The 16022-nt window shown below is 35.7% G+C and overlaps 2 long non-coding RNA genes across 4 annotated transcripts in view; one reads left to right on the top strand and one right to left on the bottom strand.

Moving 5' to 3' along the window:
• LOC146993172 (uncharacterized) overlaps nt 1-16022 on the top strand; it is an 880419-nt gene that overhangs the window by 612397 nt on the left and 252000 nt on the right. The gene's annotated exons all lie outside the window — the stretch shown is intronic.
• The window catches only part of LOC146993174 (uncharacterized), a 382674-nt gene that overhangs the window by 194859 nt on the left and 171793 nt on the right, over nt 1-16022 (bottom strand). The gene's annotated exons all lie outside the window — the stretch shown is intronic.

The following is a 16022-nucleotide window of genomic DNA, read 5'->3' as shown; positions in this document are numbered from 1 at the left end:
TCATTCATGAAGGCTTTCGTAAGCGAGAGAAAACTGGAATTATCTATCTGGACGTTGCCAAAGCCTTTGACAGGACTCGGCATGACGGGATTATTTACAAGTTCATGTGGCTTGGTTTTTCGGTCCATCTCATTAAAATTATTAACTCATACTTGACCGGACGCAGTTTCCGAGTGCGAGTTAACCACGAATTCTCCTCTCCCCGCCCAATCTATGCTGGGGTGGCTCAAGGTAGCCTCCTCGCCCCTGCAATCTTTAACCTTTATGTAAATGATATTCCTAAGGCCCCAAATATCGATCTTACGCTATACGCAGACGATACAGCCATCATTTCACAACACTCCAACACCCTCCAGGTAATCTCACAATTGCAGAGTTACCTTTCGACCTTAGAACTCTGGCTCGGTCTGTATAAAATCAAAATCAATGTCGCAAAATGTGCTGCCACTATGTTCATCCGAAGAAACATCCCAAGTTTACCTAATTTAATGCTCTTCGGTAAACCCATTCCTTGGGTCTCTTCTTACAAATATCTAGGTGTTTTACTAGACTCAAAATTAACTTGGCAGCCTCACATCCGCAAAATCATAGCGGATGCGACAGCTGTCAAAACCGCCCTACGTCCCCTTCTAGCTAGTAATAGCGACCTGTCAACTGATAACAAAATCTTGCTCTACAAATCAATGATTAGGCCGGTTCTTACGTATGCGTGTCCCGTATGGGGCCCATGTGCACTGACTAACAGAAAACATGTCCAAATTTTTCAATCTAAAATGCTTCGGCAAATTCTAAAAGCTCCGTGGTTTGTAAGAAACGAAGAGATTCATAACGACCTCAAAATTATGCCCATTATTCGCTATATAGAGCGACTTTCGGAAAAATTTTCAAAAATATTCAACGTGTTGCAAATCCTGTGCTTCATATGCTACCCGAATACGATCCTGCTGTTGCTTCTTCCCGGAAAAGACCCAGAGCGGTTCTTAACAGGGAATATTCAGCTCTGCCATTTAAACGGGCTAGATATGAGCACACTGATAGCCACGTGAATAACTACCTCTCGTTCCTTAACCCCCCCCCCGCCTCTAAAGTTCTTTAATGCACACGGCATTAACTTGAGAAACCCCCTTTAAGTTTCTTTAATAAGACACACCACAGTCAAATAGGACTGATTTAAAATACTTTAACCTATCAAATGAAATAAAACTGTAAAATATTTTTAAATTATAGCTTCTCTCTTCCTTTAAAAAGGAACTTTCTTAAGCGCTTAACAGCGTCCTTTTTGGCCTTTAAAAACCGCATTGAATAGCGGTCAAAAATGAAACTTCTCCCTCCCAGCTGATCACTTAAAGAACTACTTTTTCGATGTGTAAACAGGTTCCCCCTCACTCCCACCTCAAAGAACGCGCATCGGAATTCCCCTGCGTATTCTTCATCTGACGTATGCTAAAAATGATTATCAAGGTTCAAGGAAACTTCACCTTTTATTTTTCTAGTCAAATTTTTATGGCTGCCCCTATCTAAATTATTCTGGCCCCTTTTTCGGCGCAAAATTAAGACCTTCTGAGTTTTTTGCCTTTTTTTGACTCAGTGTGAAGGCACTTACTCCAAGTCATTCGGCTTATCAAAATTTTTACCCTATTTGACAATCCCCTCTTTCGGATGATTTAATTTCCTTTGAAGATGTGGAGGTAAAGGCGTAATTGCCTATGAACTCCGTAAATTGCACTTCCTTGATCCTTGATCCTTACGTGATTGGCTGAGAGTAGACTGAGTGTGTTGATTTTGCATATTTGGGGAGTTTTTTGGTGTTTCTTCATTAATTTTTTCAATATCTATATTTCCTGGTCTTTTGGGACCTTCCTTTTGGCTCGTATACACGTTACACATGGGGAAACCACGAAAACGCCCATGCAGCCAGCCCGTTCGCGGGATTCGAACCTCGGACCGAACTACCAGTGTTCAGCGACTTTACCGCTCGGCCGCTGGTGGGTAGATATTAATAGGACTGAATGCTGTATGTGTTTGTTTTGGTATCAAAAAAGAAATATGTATATATTATAACTTAAATGTTACATTTTATTTAGCATATTCAGTTTAACCATTCTATGAATGAAAAAAAAATTAGAGTTATCAGTTTAGTTGTGGAAAAATATTATTCATACACAGATAAATACACTCATAAATACATTATGCAGTTTATCTTAACGTCATTTGACTGTCATCGTGCTTTCTGTGAACACATGGAAAAAGGGTGGATGTTTATTTAATATGATGACCTGTGTACAATATCCCCACAGACATAATGATTACATTCGTAGATACTAGCAAAATATAATTCTGCAGGTAAATTTATATAATTAAATGCGAAAGTCAAATTTGATAATAAATTTTAAACACTACATTCCACAAAATCTTAGTAAATATGGATCTTAATTTTATAAAGGAAATTTTGTATGAAATATATCATGGTGCACTGTATAGTAATGGAATGCAAATTTTAAAACTATAATAAATAAAATATTTGCTTAAGTTATATTATTCATTCATAATACAAATCATAACAAATTATAAGTACAGATAGAAAATGAAATTTTATATTTTACAAGAATTTTAGCATATTTGTTTTTTAAACGTTTCTATATTCTTAAATCATACATTTCCTAAATTTTGATTGCATTTAAATGCATGCTCTGTATTACTCTGTTTTCAAATAATATGAAAGAAAAAAGCCTTAATAATTAGAAAATTAATATTGCTGAAGGAACTGCTTTACTATCTTTGCAAAATTACTGTAACTAAATTATCCAGAACTGATAGCCTTAAGTATAATAATACAACTTAATTTGCTCGCCAAATGAATTGTGGACTTCTATGTTGCTTTCTGTACTCTGCGGTGTTGTTAGTCCTTCTTATTACTTATATGTATCCCGTGTATTAATGATATTGTATTTCTGGCATGTACCATATTAACAGTACAATAGGCTCAAATTCTAAGTAATTGGCAAGGCTCATCAGCTGAACACTGGTGGTTTGACTTCAATTCCTGGAGAAAAGACTGGTTGCATGGCCATTTTTCCATGTGTAACCAGAGTTATTTAATGCAGTGAGCTACATACACATAATTTAAAACTATTTAAGCATATTTATATGCATCTGTCACAATTCACAACAATATTCAAAACCGTTGGCATTTAAATACGCCTAATAAAATGCATAAAAGTTTCTATATATATTAATGAATAAATTAATTTAAGTAACCCGAAAATTCAAAATAAGTTGCATCAAATCAAAACACACTGTAAGTTTCTATACCTATGAAATAATACATTCTGCTGATTATTTTTTATTTTGCCTGCATTATTGTGCATAATGCAATCGCGCAGTGCGTACCAACCATTATGCTACATAAATTTAATTATATTTGAGAGGAAAAAAAAACAAGAAACGAATGAGTTTCCACAGTCGCGCACAAGCTTACATTCGGCTTAAATCAATGCAAAAATCTATGTTGATCTGAGGAGAGAAAACTTCAATGACGTCACAGCCAATAGGCAGCGAGAACGCATTTTCGTTTGTTTACCCCAAGTGAGCTAACCTGTTCTTTCTATGGACCTTGGGTGCGATTAGCCACTGCGGGAAAATGCTGGTACCTGGGCTGCTTGTGCGCATGCGCGAAAGTAGGTGGTGTGAATAGCCTGTTAGCTATTAGCACCTTTGGTGCAATTAGCCACTGCGGTAATTATTCATGCTCGTTCTGGATGAATATCTTTAGTGCGCGCCATTGCAATCTTGAGCCTGGATTCGGGGTTAGCAGCCTGCTTGTATTGCTGGTAAATTTGGTAAATTTCAGTAATGAACTCGGTGAATTCTTCAAAGGATTGTTTTTCTATGTCTCTGTTTACTGATTTTCGTTTATTTTTGGAGGATTGGTCTTCTTTATCGTTATTATAGATTTCTTATTCATAGATTTCTTGAGGAATTTCCTGTCGTTAACCGTGTTTGGATTGCTCTTGGTAATCACCCCATATGATTGGTTGTACGGGGCAGTGCCCAAATTACGTGATTGGCTGAGAGTAGAGTGAGTCTGTTGATTTTGCATATTTGGGGAATGTTTTGGTGTATCTTCATTAATTTTTTCAATATCTATATTTCCTCGTATTTTGGGGCATTCCTTACTACAAGATGCATGTCCTCCTCCACAGAGGACACATTTCGCAGGAAATTCTTTACCTGTTTGATGGCATTGGAAGGATTTGAGATTCTCGGCGCATCTGACGTTTTGTCAACGAACGTTTCTTCTTAACACGTGACATAGCTAAAGCCTTTGACAAGGTTCGGCATAACGGACTTATTTACAAGCCCATGCGACTTGGGTTTCCGGCTCACATCATTAAAATTATTAGCTCGTACTTAGCCGGACGAAGCTTCCGCGTACGAGTTAACCACGAACTCTCCACTCCCCGCCCGATCCATGCTGGATGTCCTCAGGGCAGTCTTGTCTCACCTCTGCTCTTCAATATCTATATCAACGCCGTGCCTAAGGCACCTAGTATCGATTTAGCTTTACATGCAGACGATACGGCCATCCTAACTCAACATAACAACATCACCACGGTAATCTCTACATTACAGTTACCTTTCAGCCTTAGAACTCTGGCTCGGACTGTATAAAATCAAAATTAATGTCGCTAAATTTGCTGCCACTTTATTCATCCGAAGAAACATCCCTCGTTTAGATAATCTAATTTTCTTCGGTGAACCTATTCTCTGGGTTACTACTTACATATACCTTAGTGTTTTACTAGACTGAAAATTAACTTGGCAACTTCACATTCAAAAAATTATTGCGAATGCGGAAGCTGTCAAAGCCAACCTGCGCCCCTTTTTCGCTAAAAATAGGGACCTGTCACTTGATAACAAGATCTTGCTTTAGAAATCTATCATAAGGCCTATTCTCACTTACGCGAGTCCCATCTGGGGCTCAGCTGCTCTGACTAACCGTAAACACGTCCAAATTTTTCAATCAAAATTTTTACGGCAGATATTAAACGCTCCATGGTTCATAAGGAACGGTGGCATTCATAACGACCTCAAAATTATGCCCATTAGTCGCTTCCTTCGAAAGTCGCTGTATACAACGACTTTCGGAAAGATATTTCAAAAACATCCATCTTGTTGGAAATCCAGTATTACATACCCTGCCGTTATATGATCCTGCGGTTGCCTCTTCTAAAAAGCGACCCAGAGCAATCTTACAAGCTGATTATGCTCAACTACCTTTTAAACGGCGTCGGTATTGGAATACAGACGCCCAAGTGCATGCTTTCCTCTCGTTCCTAAACCCCAACCGCCCCTGCGTTAACAATGCGTAAGGGCATTGACCGGGGGAACCCTGTTCTTTAACTCTTTAAGAAGAGTCTTCTAACGTTTCTTTAACAAGGGACAACTTATCTCCGCAGCCGCACGCGACTGCACTTAATTTCTCAATAGCTTCTTAAAAGCTTCTTTTCCACCCGCTAAACGGGTTGCTTTCGACCCCCTAAGGGGACCTTTTAACGTCGCACTAAATAGCGACCAATAATTTTCTTCTCCTGCTTCAGTGTATCACACTGAACTGCTACCAGAACCCGCCCAACGGGTTCCGCCCCCAGCCCTTTTTGCCCAACTCTCCGGATTGTCCTAAGGATTTTATTTTGCTGTTGATATCAAGAATCAAGGAAATGTATTGCACCTTTTTATTCTTTTCAAAACTTTTTGAATGTTGACTCCTCTCTCAAAATTTATTCCTGGCCCTTTTTAAACACAAAATTTAATTTAAAGACTTTCTAAGAGTTTTCATTTTTTCTCATGCGGAAGGCATTATCTGAAAAGCTTTTATTTTTATAATTAGACTTCAAAATTTTCCCTTATTAGATGAACCCCTCTTTTGATGTAATTATTCTATCTCTGTTGATGCGGAGTTAAAGGCCTAGCCTAGCGCACTCCGTAAATTAACTTCCTTGATCCTTGATTACGTGATTGGCTGAGAGTAGAGTGAGTCTGGTGATTTTGCATATTTGGGGAATTGTTTGGTGTTTCTTCATTAATTTTTTCAATATCTATATTTCCTGATCTTTTGGGGCATTCCTTACTGCAAGGTGCATGTCCTCCTCCACAGAGGACACATTTCGCAGGAAATTCTTTACCTGATTTAGGGCACTGGAAGGATTTGAGATTCTCGGCGCATCTGACGTTTTGTCAACGAACGTTTCTTCTTAACACGTGTTCCTCAATTTCCTGTACAGGCAGTCACAAAAGTATTCGATTACCGGTACCCTATCAGAAAATGACAAGATGGCGTTTTTTCTCTCTATCTCTCTCGTATTATTCCATCCTAGGTTTTCTTCTTTCCCCATCTTGGAAAAGACTGAAAAATGGTCACTATCTCTCTTTGAATTGGGACGCCATTTTGAGAAAAGCGGACGACATCACCTTGGAGAACGGATATGACCCAAGGAGGTTAGAATATAATGAGGAGGGTTCGCAGTTTCCTCCACTATCGGGAAATGAAACTCCACCGAACAAGCGGCGTCCATGTTTGTAACTTCAAAACATTGCATTACGTCAGTGAAAAGTACGTGTTTTAAAGCTGTTCCGTGCATGTATTTTCCACTAAATGTATGTAAAATTTATAATGAAATTTTACATATTTTATATATGATATCTTATAAAGATGATAATACCCGTAATTTACTACGTACAGAAAATCATTAAGAAATAGTTTGAAATCTAAATGTATGTGCATAACATTAAAGCCTTTAAAAATAGAATTTGTTTAGGTTTTATTAGCAACCTGTTGGGTGTACTTTCCAGTTTTTCCTTTAAGAAGTGATATTTCTGATTTATTCACGGTATTGTAAAATTTTAAAGAATCATTTAAAATATATTTAACCTGAAATTAATAGCAGATAATTATCTAAAAAATAGTCACAGGTTGCATTTTTTTTAAATGAAAGTTTTAAACTCTTTTCACAACTAACAATCTTATAACAACAAGAATATAAATATTTATAAAATAAAACAGATTTATGAGAATTCAGTGATTTCAGTTTATGCGCGTTTCATATTTAAGAATCTGAAAGAAATTGCCTTGAATTAAGCTAAATTAGAGAAATATACCTATATTTTTGGATACATCTTTACACATGTTCAGTTGTGTAAATATTTTACTTACTTTTATTGCTATACTGCCCACAAATTTGTAAATTTATGCAAAAACATTTTAACAACAGAAAAGTTAGTTTACCTTGATCAAATGCACAAATTATATTCTTAACAGTTCAAAAATTTTAAATTGAATAATAATTAATGCATAAAGAAAAGCATTACTTTATTTAATACCTTTAAAAACCATAAAAATAGTAACAATTGGTGTCTAATTTTTCATGAAAATTATCAAACGAATTACCTAAAACCTTCAAATTATACAGTTTAAATCCTAGCATACATCATTGTGTGTTAAGGAACAAAGATTACAGCTATAAACAGAAACATTAAAATGTATTTAACATATTTTGATTATTATTAAGTCCCTTTTTTACATCTGAAAAAAAAAAAACATGGCATTGGTGATATTTTTTTACCATAGTTATCAAATTACATAAAAAAAAAAGAAAATCAATACTTACGCGTGAAAAGTAATCCCAGGAATCTTTTTCAAAAATCTTTTTGTGCATCCATATACAACACAAGATGACATGCTTCAAAAAGAAAAGAAAAAAAAATATTCCAATTACAGATTTCCTTGCACAAGTTACAGCGATAACAGGAACATGGCCGCCAAGCCTCACCGTTTGAGTTGAACCTTCCCGCCTTCTATTCTAACCTGCTTGATATGACCAAAAAATATGTATTGTTGTTGCACAGACATTCTTTGATATGACCGCTCACCAACGCCCAAAGAATCTCCTACCCCTCTCCCTCTCTTTGGTGACTTGGTGATCACCGAGGCAAGCGGCAGCACGATCGCTGCGCTCCGTAAAAAAGTGAAAATTTTTCCTTTCCTCTTGGTGATTATCGATTAAATTTCTTTGAAAAATGTTTATTTTTCCCCTACAAAACCTATATCATTCCAATGAATTTCGGCTCCGATGTTGACGAGAATAAAACAGCGGACAATATAAGGATATACTCCAAAAGCCTGGAATTTTAAGATAAGTACTTTTCTTTCATCTAAACTAAATCAAATTTCTATAAATAAGTGCCTTTAAATCAATAAATCTTAATTTTTCATCAATTTAAAGCATCAAAAAATTTTTGAAATTGCCATTGCTTGTGGCTTCCTTTGTGTATCAACTCGAAACAGACGCCAGCGTTATCAGTTCACGTCTGTCAACGGAAGTGTCTACCCGTACGACGTCGGACGGCTAACTCAAACATGGTAAAAATGCTAAACGTACGACTGGTTGCGCAGAGACCTTCTGCGCATTAACATGCCTCCAATGTGCCATGCCAATCGAGCGCCATTTTGTTCTCGAAACGTGGTCGGATGGTCTGGTGGTGAGTGTACGAGTGATATCTATTGTTCCAAATTTTAAGTTGAAATTCAAATAAATTAAAATTCTAATGCTTTCTCCACTTAAATAAGTAGTCTTGTTTTAATTTAACTGTCTTTTTAATTAATTTTAATCATTATTATTTTTTTATTTTTTTTTTTGCACAGACCCCAATTATAGGCATAATTCCTTTTCTGCTGAATGTATAGGTAAAAATTATTTTTGATTCTGTAAATGTTTAATTAACTTTGAATACAAAATTATTTATGAATTGTGTGCAGTTAAAAGGAAGAAAAAAAAAATTCGTGTCGTTTATGTACTTATTCACCCATTTTTCTTATTAAATACTGCGAAATGTAATATATTCTTGTATTTCTGTGTTCTTTTGAACAAATATACTTATTTTTTCATGTTCTCTTTGATATGGTATTAATAGAAATGTTAAACATCTGGGTGAGCAAATATTTTGGTTTTCTGCGCTCAACTTTCCAGACGTTATTGGAAATCAGCTTCAATAATGCATCTAGTTGAACATGCTTAGCCAGAAACATTAACATATTAACTTCAGCCGAGCTAGAGCGTGTAATATTAATACCAAAAGCCTAACATTCTATGTGCATTTATTGTAAGCAATTCTAGTATTATTCTGTTATTTGTAGCGAAGTTAAAAATTGCAGCAAGAAACAGTGACTTTTGCTGTGATGTGGGTGTTTTGTTATTAAGCCCAGTTAATGTTTTCTTGCCTGTATGCAGCTTGGTGTGGGTGTGATGCGGTTATTCTCATTCTTGATTGTAGGGTAAAATTAAAATTTATAATCCATTATTTGCTTAAATGAATAGGTTTTCGATTGTAATTATTTATGTTAATTCATTTTTTTAAAGCAAACTGGTGAATGCGATCTTTTTCCCTGAATTTCTGCATGTATAGGTTAGTAAAAACTATATTTGTAATTATTTAATTTCATTACAAAATGTGTATTAAATGAATGTAATTTGTGTGTATTATTAAATTTCAGAATGTAGTTGCAGATTAAATAATTACATGGTTCTGCTCGATTCAGGGTAAGAAATGAATATGGTGTACTTCAAAGGTATTCTTTCAATGCTGTGCACATAACTCTATTTTCTTATTCAAACGTAATTGGATGGTGTGGCAGTGATATTAATGTGCCTTTTTTTTTTGTTGTTGTTGTTGCTTACGTACTTATTTACACAAATTTCTTATTACATTCTGTGAACAAATTTATAATTTTGTTGTTATTGGATGAGCATTGGTGCTAAATGTCTAGCTGAACAAATTAATATTTTTCTTAATATCAGCAAATATTTCAGTTATGTGTTCATTTGACAGCATTTACTGCAAACCGGTTTTAATGTTGCTTCTACTTAACCAGAAACATTAACATCAAAGTTGAGCCAAAGTATGTTTTGTCAGGAAGCGGTAAAATCCTAGTATACGGTGCAGCCTTGGCGCGACTTTGAAAATTATCGCCAACACCAAAAATGATCTAAAGAACGTCTCTCTCTCTCTCTCTCTCTCTCTCTCTATATATATATATATATATATATATATATATATATATATATACTATATACTATGTTTAACTATATATTTTCTTTGAATGACCCGTTAACTACTCATCGCAATGTCCGGTTTTTACTGCTCATCATCCCGCGAACGGGCTGGCTGCATGGGCGTTTTCGTGGTTTTCCCCATGTGTAACGTGTATACGAGCCAGTTTCCCTTAGAAAGTCCTCCACGAAAGGCATCCCTCCCCTTAGGCAGATAGCCCTCGTGTGCTTTGCCATAATTAAATACGCACGCACGCACATTTACTGCTCATCATAAAGTCGCCAAAAGTAGCCAAATCCCGTGTGCACCGGATACTAGGATTAAATCCCAGGAAACTAATGTGTGCTATTTTTTATGAGATTCTGGCCATGTCTAGCCATATGCTTTTGCAGTGCCTTTTTTATTTTGTCTGCCATGGTCCATATGATTTGTTTTTAGGATTACAGTATTTTTAAATTGTTAAACTTGTACTCATCTTCTAACATGTCTTTTCACAACAGCAATATGGTAAAACTAGATATTGCGGTCCAGATTGGTGAGTTTTAAAAAAATTGCTAAGTCGCCAAATCGATTGTTTTCGTGTGTTTTTAGAAATTTAGAAAATCGCTAACCCATCATATCGCCGGTTACAAATTTGAATTAATTCTGTAAACATGCAAAAATCTAAAACAGGACTTCAAGAAAAACAACGAAGAAAGTGAAGAATCACCCATTGCTTGGCGCAGTTTTAAGAATTGCACATCCTCGGTATCCATGTACACATTGACCGACTTTTTACTTGAAGAAACGTCTTAGAATTGCACAACTGCAGAGTCGTAGGCGAGAAGTTGTGTATGCATCTGAAATCATAGAATGAATGTCAGTTTGTGTTTGCTTCAATGTGTTTCAACAGTTCTTGTGTTAAGTTGGCATTAAGGTAATAAATTACAAGAAAGGCTCAATAACCTTTGTATGTATTTATGGGATTTTGTCTTTGTAAGTAAGACAATGATTACCACATCAACAAATACATTTTAAACTATAGGAAAGCCCGTTCTAATAATGTATTGAAAAAGTGGAAAATGAGGGAAATATTCTTAATAAATTTCAGCACTGTAAAGTGGTGGGGGAATATAGTAATCCATCATTGGCAGGTCTTGGATAAAGCAACATGCATCGTAATAAGAGATCACATCATCTTTATGACTAAAGTTAAGAATCAACCACAGTGCAAAAAAAAAAAAAAAAAAAATCCCTATTCTGTTTCGACATTCAGAGTTAAAATATGCATCAGATGATTGTATAGTTCATTAATGCCATATATTTTGTTAATTTCACAAAACTGGATCAAATTATTTCATAACAGTAGTATATAAATTTCATAAAGTTGCCAGCTGGAATGTCCTCTGGAGCAGGATTTTTAATTTTTCTTTCTGTTTCAAGGGCAAACTTGCTAGCAAATTCCAATCTGTGTAATTATGTCATATATTAACCCATTAAATGCTGTGGTGCTCATATGGTTATCATAAACAGTCAAAAGTCTTTAACTTGGACTCTTCGGCGATTCCGAATTATCGGTTTTTCCGTATTATAGCTCATCAGTTTAAATCTCTTAAGATGGCATGTAGAAATTATAAAATTAAACGGTTGATCTTTACAATATGGTAACTGGTAGTTTGGCGACATTTTGGAGGCGATAAAGGTTACTACCTGGGACTTTGGTATAATGTAAGCAGTACTCAGTTCCGATTACGCATTATTTTGCGTGAGGGAAATGAGAGATCATGGGATATGTCATGTGATATTAATGGACGAATTACGGTTCTTTAATCGGAAATCGGGAAAAAATGTGGAAATTTTGTATTTAGCTTTATTCTGTGTTGTGTGAAACAGTGTTGTTTAATTTTTGGATCCCATGGCCCTAGCTAAAGTGAATTCGAAATGGGTATTTAGGCATTGTGATAAAGAGAAGTTTGCTTTTTATTTAGCGGAGGAAGTATGGAGGAAAAATTCACAGAAAAAATCTTTCAATAATTTTATTGAATGAATTAGAAAAGTGTATCCGCCACGTAATCACGATTCTGAAGAAGATTAGGTAAGTTAGTATTTTTAATTATTTGAGGATATTATTTTTATGCATTGTTCTAAATGTAAGGTGGAAAGGAATTTGGTATTATTGGGAAAATTGTTATTAGCAATGATTTAGTTTAAAGTAATTAGGATTGTAAGGTAATTTTTATTAATTTAATGTATGTGCTCATTTATATTTTAAGTAGTGTTTTTGAATTTAATTATATTTTAATTAAATGATAGTTATTTTGTGAATTTTATGTTTGTAGGAATTTGGTATACGTTTAAGTTGAAATAAACGTGCATGGAAATAATTTAAATATTTGATACTAAGTATTTGTAACGCGTGCGGTATGAATTCGTTGGTGACGTGTATAATGTAATAGATGATTTAGAGGTAAAAGTTTTTGGATATTTCATTTATTTTATATGAGGAAATGTTCATATTTGTAAAGGGTAAATACTTTTTCGCGATCAGGTAATTTCATATATGTTCTTTTTACCGGGTTTAAAGATTGAGAAAATTGTCATGTATTTTCGTGAAATTTTTCTAATTTATGAGAAAAAAGCAGTGTAGGTGGATATAGTGAAGAGTGTGCGCAATGCCATTTTTGTGCAATTCTGGGATGATTTTTTAAGTAAAAATAAGTCGGCGTGTACATGGTTTATGTGTATGTGTTATTTTGAAAAACGCGTAAGGAGTATGGTATTGTGCACTTTTTCCCAATTTTGCAGTGAATATTTGTCATGATTAAGCAGTTTTGTTTGATAAAATTTCTAGCATAAGTGTAATTCGGCTAGTAGATTGTTGGAAGAAGTGTTCAGTAGATAAAAAGAAAAGAAACATGTCTTTACTTCGTGAAGACAAAATGGCGGCGGTGAAAAAAAAGTACAGGGTTGCTGTAGGAGAGTTGGTTGCCAAATTTTCGCCAAAAAATCGCCAAGTTACCAAAATGTAAAGATCAACCAATTAAAAATATGAAATAAAGAGCAATTATGATCTAAAGGGTATCAAAATTTACAAAAAAAAAAGCTTAATATTTATTTGTTTACTTTATTAAACATTTCTTTTAATGCACGCATGCGTAAAGTGCGCATAATGTATGCACATTCTTTACACGCATACATTACGCATAGTTGAAATTAGAAAATTGCAACCAGAAAACTATTTCATGTGTATTCGTGATATTTATTATGATGAATTTGATTTAAATCATATCAAAGACTACATTGAGATGAAATACTACATTTAGTGAGGAATTATAATCCGAATAAAATAAAAACATCAGCCCTGAAGATGAGGATAGTGCTGATAGGTCAACTTCCAGTTCGTTGCGCACCGCGACGTACCCCTCACCCGCAGAGCAGCGCGAAATTGATAAACAGATTTCGGAATGGTTAGAGAAACAAATCACCTCTCTGTCACTTTCTTCATGCCTTTAACCATTTTTTGCAGCAATTCCACTTTTTGTTTGATGGACATCAAAACATGCTTTCGCTTTGTAAATCCTTTGATATCTCCGGAATCGGAAACTCTTTTTGACATAATCGAAAGTTCAAGCTTACTTTTTATAAAATTGCTCTAACAGTCTGCAAAAAATAATAAGCCGAATCCAATTAGAAGATTAAGGAACAACGCAATCTGCAACATTAACTGAAATAGATAATTTTAGCTTAGCTTATACCGTCCATTATACATTAAACGCATATACGCATGCGTAAATGCATGATGCGTTTAAGCATGTGCAGAAAGTTTGTAGCTTTGAGGTCCGGATTATAGATCATTCCGGATTAAAGACTTTTGACTGTACTTTAAGCCACCTAGTAACACCATCTAGCTATCTCGGAGGGAGAAAAAGGCAACATTCAACTCATCCACTGAATGTCGTTTGTATAAAACCTAAAGTGATCACTACCTATACGCTCTTATGCTGAGCTCATGTTCATTTCCACATTCCACTCTCCTCTTATCACAAAAACGAAACATGTGTTTTGAAAACGGATTAGACGTAATGGATTGAGGCTAATTTTGGTCATTGTGATTTTACTATATTATTAGTGAGTATTGATTAAAGCGGTTATTTACTTCTAGCAACAGTCCCTGCTAGATGGGACTTTCCTGAGAAACAAGATTTTGGTTGCACTGGTTTAAATGGAAGGATTCTTAGAAAGAAAAAGAATCCCACCTAGCTACGGAAATAATGTAGCGGCTATGTGATATTTTTTCAAACCTCGCCAAAAATGTCTCAGCTGAAACTCTGTCCCGGTTAGAAATGAACCAATCAGATGAAAGTTCTGCTTCTGAAGGATCACGTGGTCCCAATCTGAGCGATAATCGATTATTGTTTGGCGTTGTCTTTGTAGTAGGTAAAAATGGTAACCTAGCTACATGGGTTTCCTGGAAATGTGTGGGTTTTGAGAATTGTCCCTTTCGTCATCCAGTTCGGCATAGCCGAAAGATAATTTGGTTGGAAAATTAGATAATGTTTTTTTTTTTTTTTTTTTTTGGGTCAGTGTAATTTTTATAGATGATGGACACAAATTTATAAAGCCGCATTTGGAGATTACAGTCGATACTGGGTAGAATTTCAACCAGCATTTTATGATTGCATTGTACAAGAAAAGGCTTGAGAAAAGCTTTGAAAGTATTTAAAGATAATATGGGATTCCCAGAACCTCTTAATTCTTCCTTTGAAGATGATGGCAATGATTTTATAAACGTGGAGCTTCCTCCACAGCAGGCTGATGGAGTTTCCTGATGATGAACTAGAGGCAGAATGAGGCATCGCTAGGAGTGACAAGTGTTATTTAAGATTCTGTGCTTAGCAATGAATCATTACAGGCATTTCAATAGAGATTAAAAATTGTCTTCAGTTAGTCATTTTTCTTCAGTAACATACGAGAGGATGCTGAACAGGCACTGGAAGCTGTAGACACACTAATGTTTGTGAAAAATGCAACACCATGAAGGAATTGTCGGAAATAAATGAAATTTATTCCGCATATTACTGATAGTAAGTAAACGATCACATTTACAAAGGAAAAAAAACGAAAGTTGGAAAATCAGTACTTTGGGTTTCTGTCATGCTGAGCGAGAGCCTGTACACATCGTGGCATTGAATTGTATAGATTCTGAATGTAATCCTGGGGAATGGCTTTGACTTGATGTGATAGTTCAGTTTCAGTGTGTGCCCCACTAGCTGTACGTGCGAGTCGCTGACCGATGAAATCCTAGGCATGCTGATTGAGCAACATATCTGGGGAAGATGCAAAACCTGTTGTACCTTAAAGAAAGCTTGTGCACAGGCATTTCCCCCCCTAAAATACAGTGCCTAGAATGCATCGAATAATGCATACTCTGTCATCATTATACTCAAGATCGTAGCAAGATTTGTTGGAGAAAGCAACTTGTTGCTACAGAGCACGCCACTGTGTAGCAGTGCTGACTGAAGTTGGAGGCATATGTTACTCAGTGACAGGGCAATCCTGTGTAGAGGAACCCTTGTATGCAGTTCATGTTGCAGCAGACAGCGACGAACACTTGTAACTGTGCTCCAATATTGTACTAACATACGAGAGGATGCTCTACAATCCATCACAGCCATGCAGATGAGGTATTTGTCGTCATGTGCTGTTGTGTGCCCCATTGCCAGGATTTCACCTTGTTTGGTTCTCGCTGTCCATTTTTTCCAAACATGCATCACTGCTGTGGCATTGTGCTGTGTGCGGGCTGTGATTGTTTGATATGAAAGTCCACCTTCTTGCATACAGACGATGTGGCCTCGTTGAAACTTGTTGGTATGGCATCCTCCGCTGTTGACGAGGCATACTGAGCACAAATTAAATGTTCACTGCAGACGGAGGAT

This window comes from Stegodyphus dumicola, chromosome X1 (assembly GCF_044657685.1).
Source record: "Stegodyphus dumicola isolate Sdum_Otavi_A_Nest chromosome X1, ASM4465768v1".
Taxonomy (NCBI): domain Eukaryota; kingdom Metazoa; phylum Arthropoda; class Arachnida; order Araneae; family Eresidae; genus Stegodyphus; species Stegodyphus dumicola.
The sequence above is the reverse complement of the archived record's forward strand: the minus strand, read 5'-3'. Positions and strand labels throughout refer to the sequence as shown.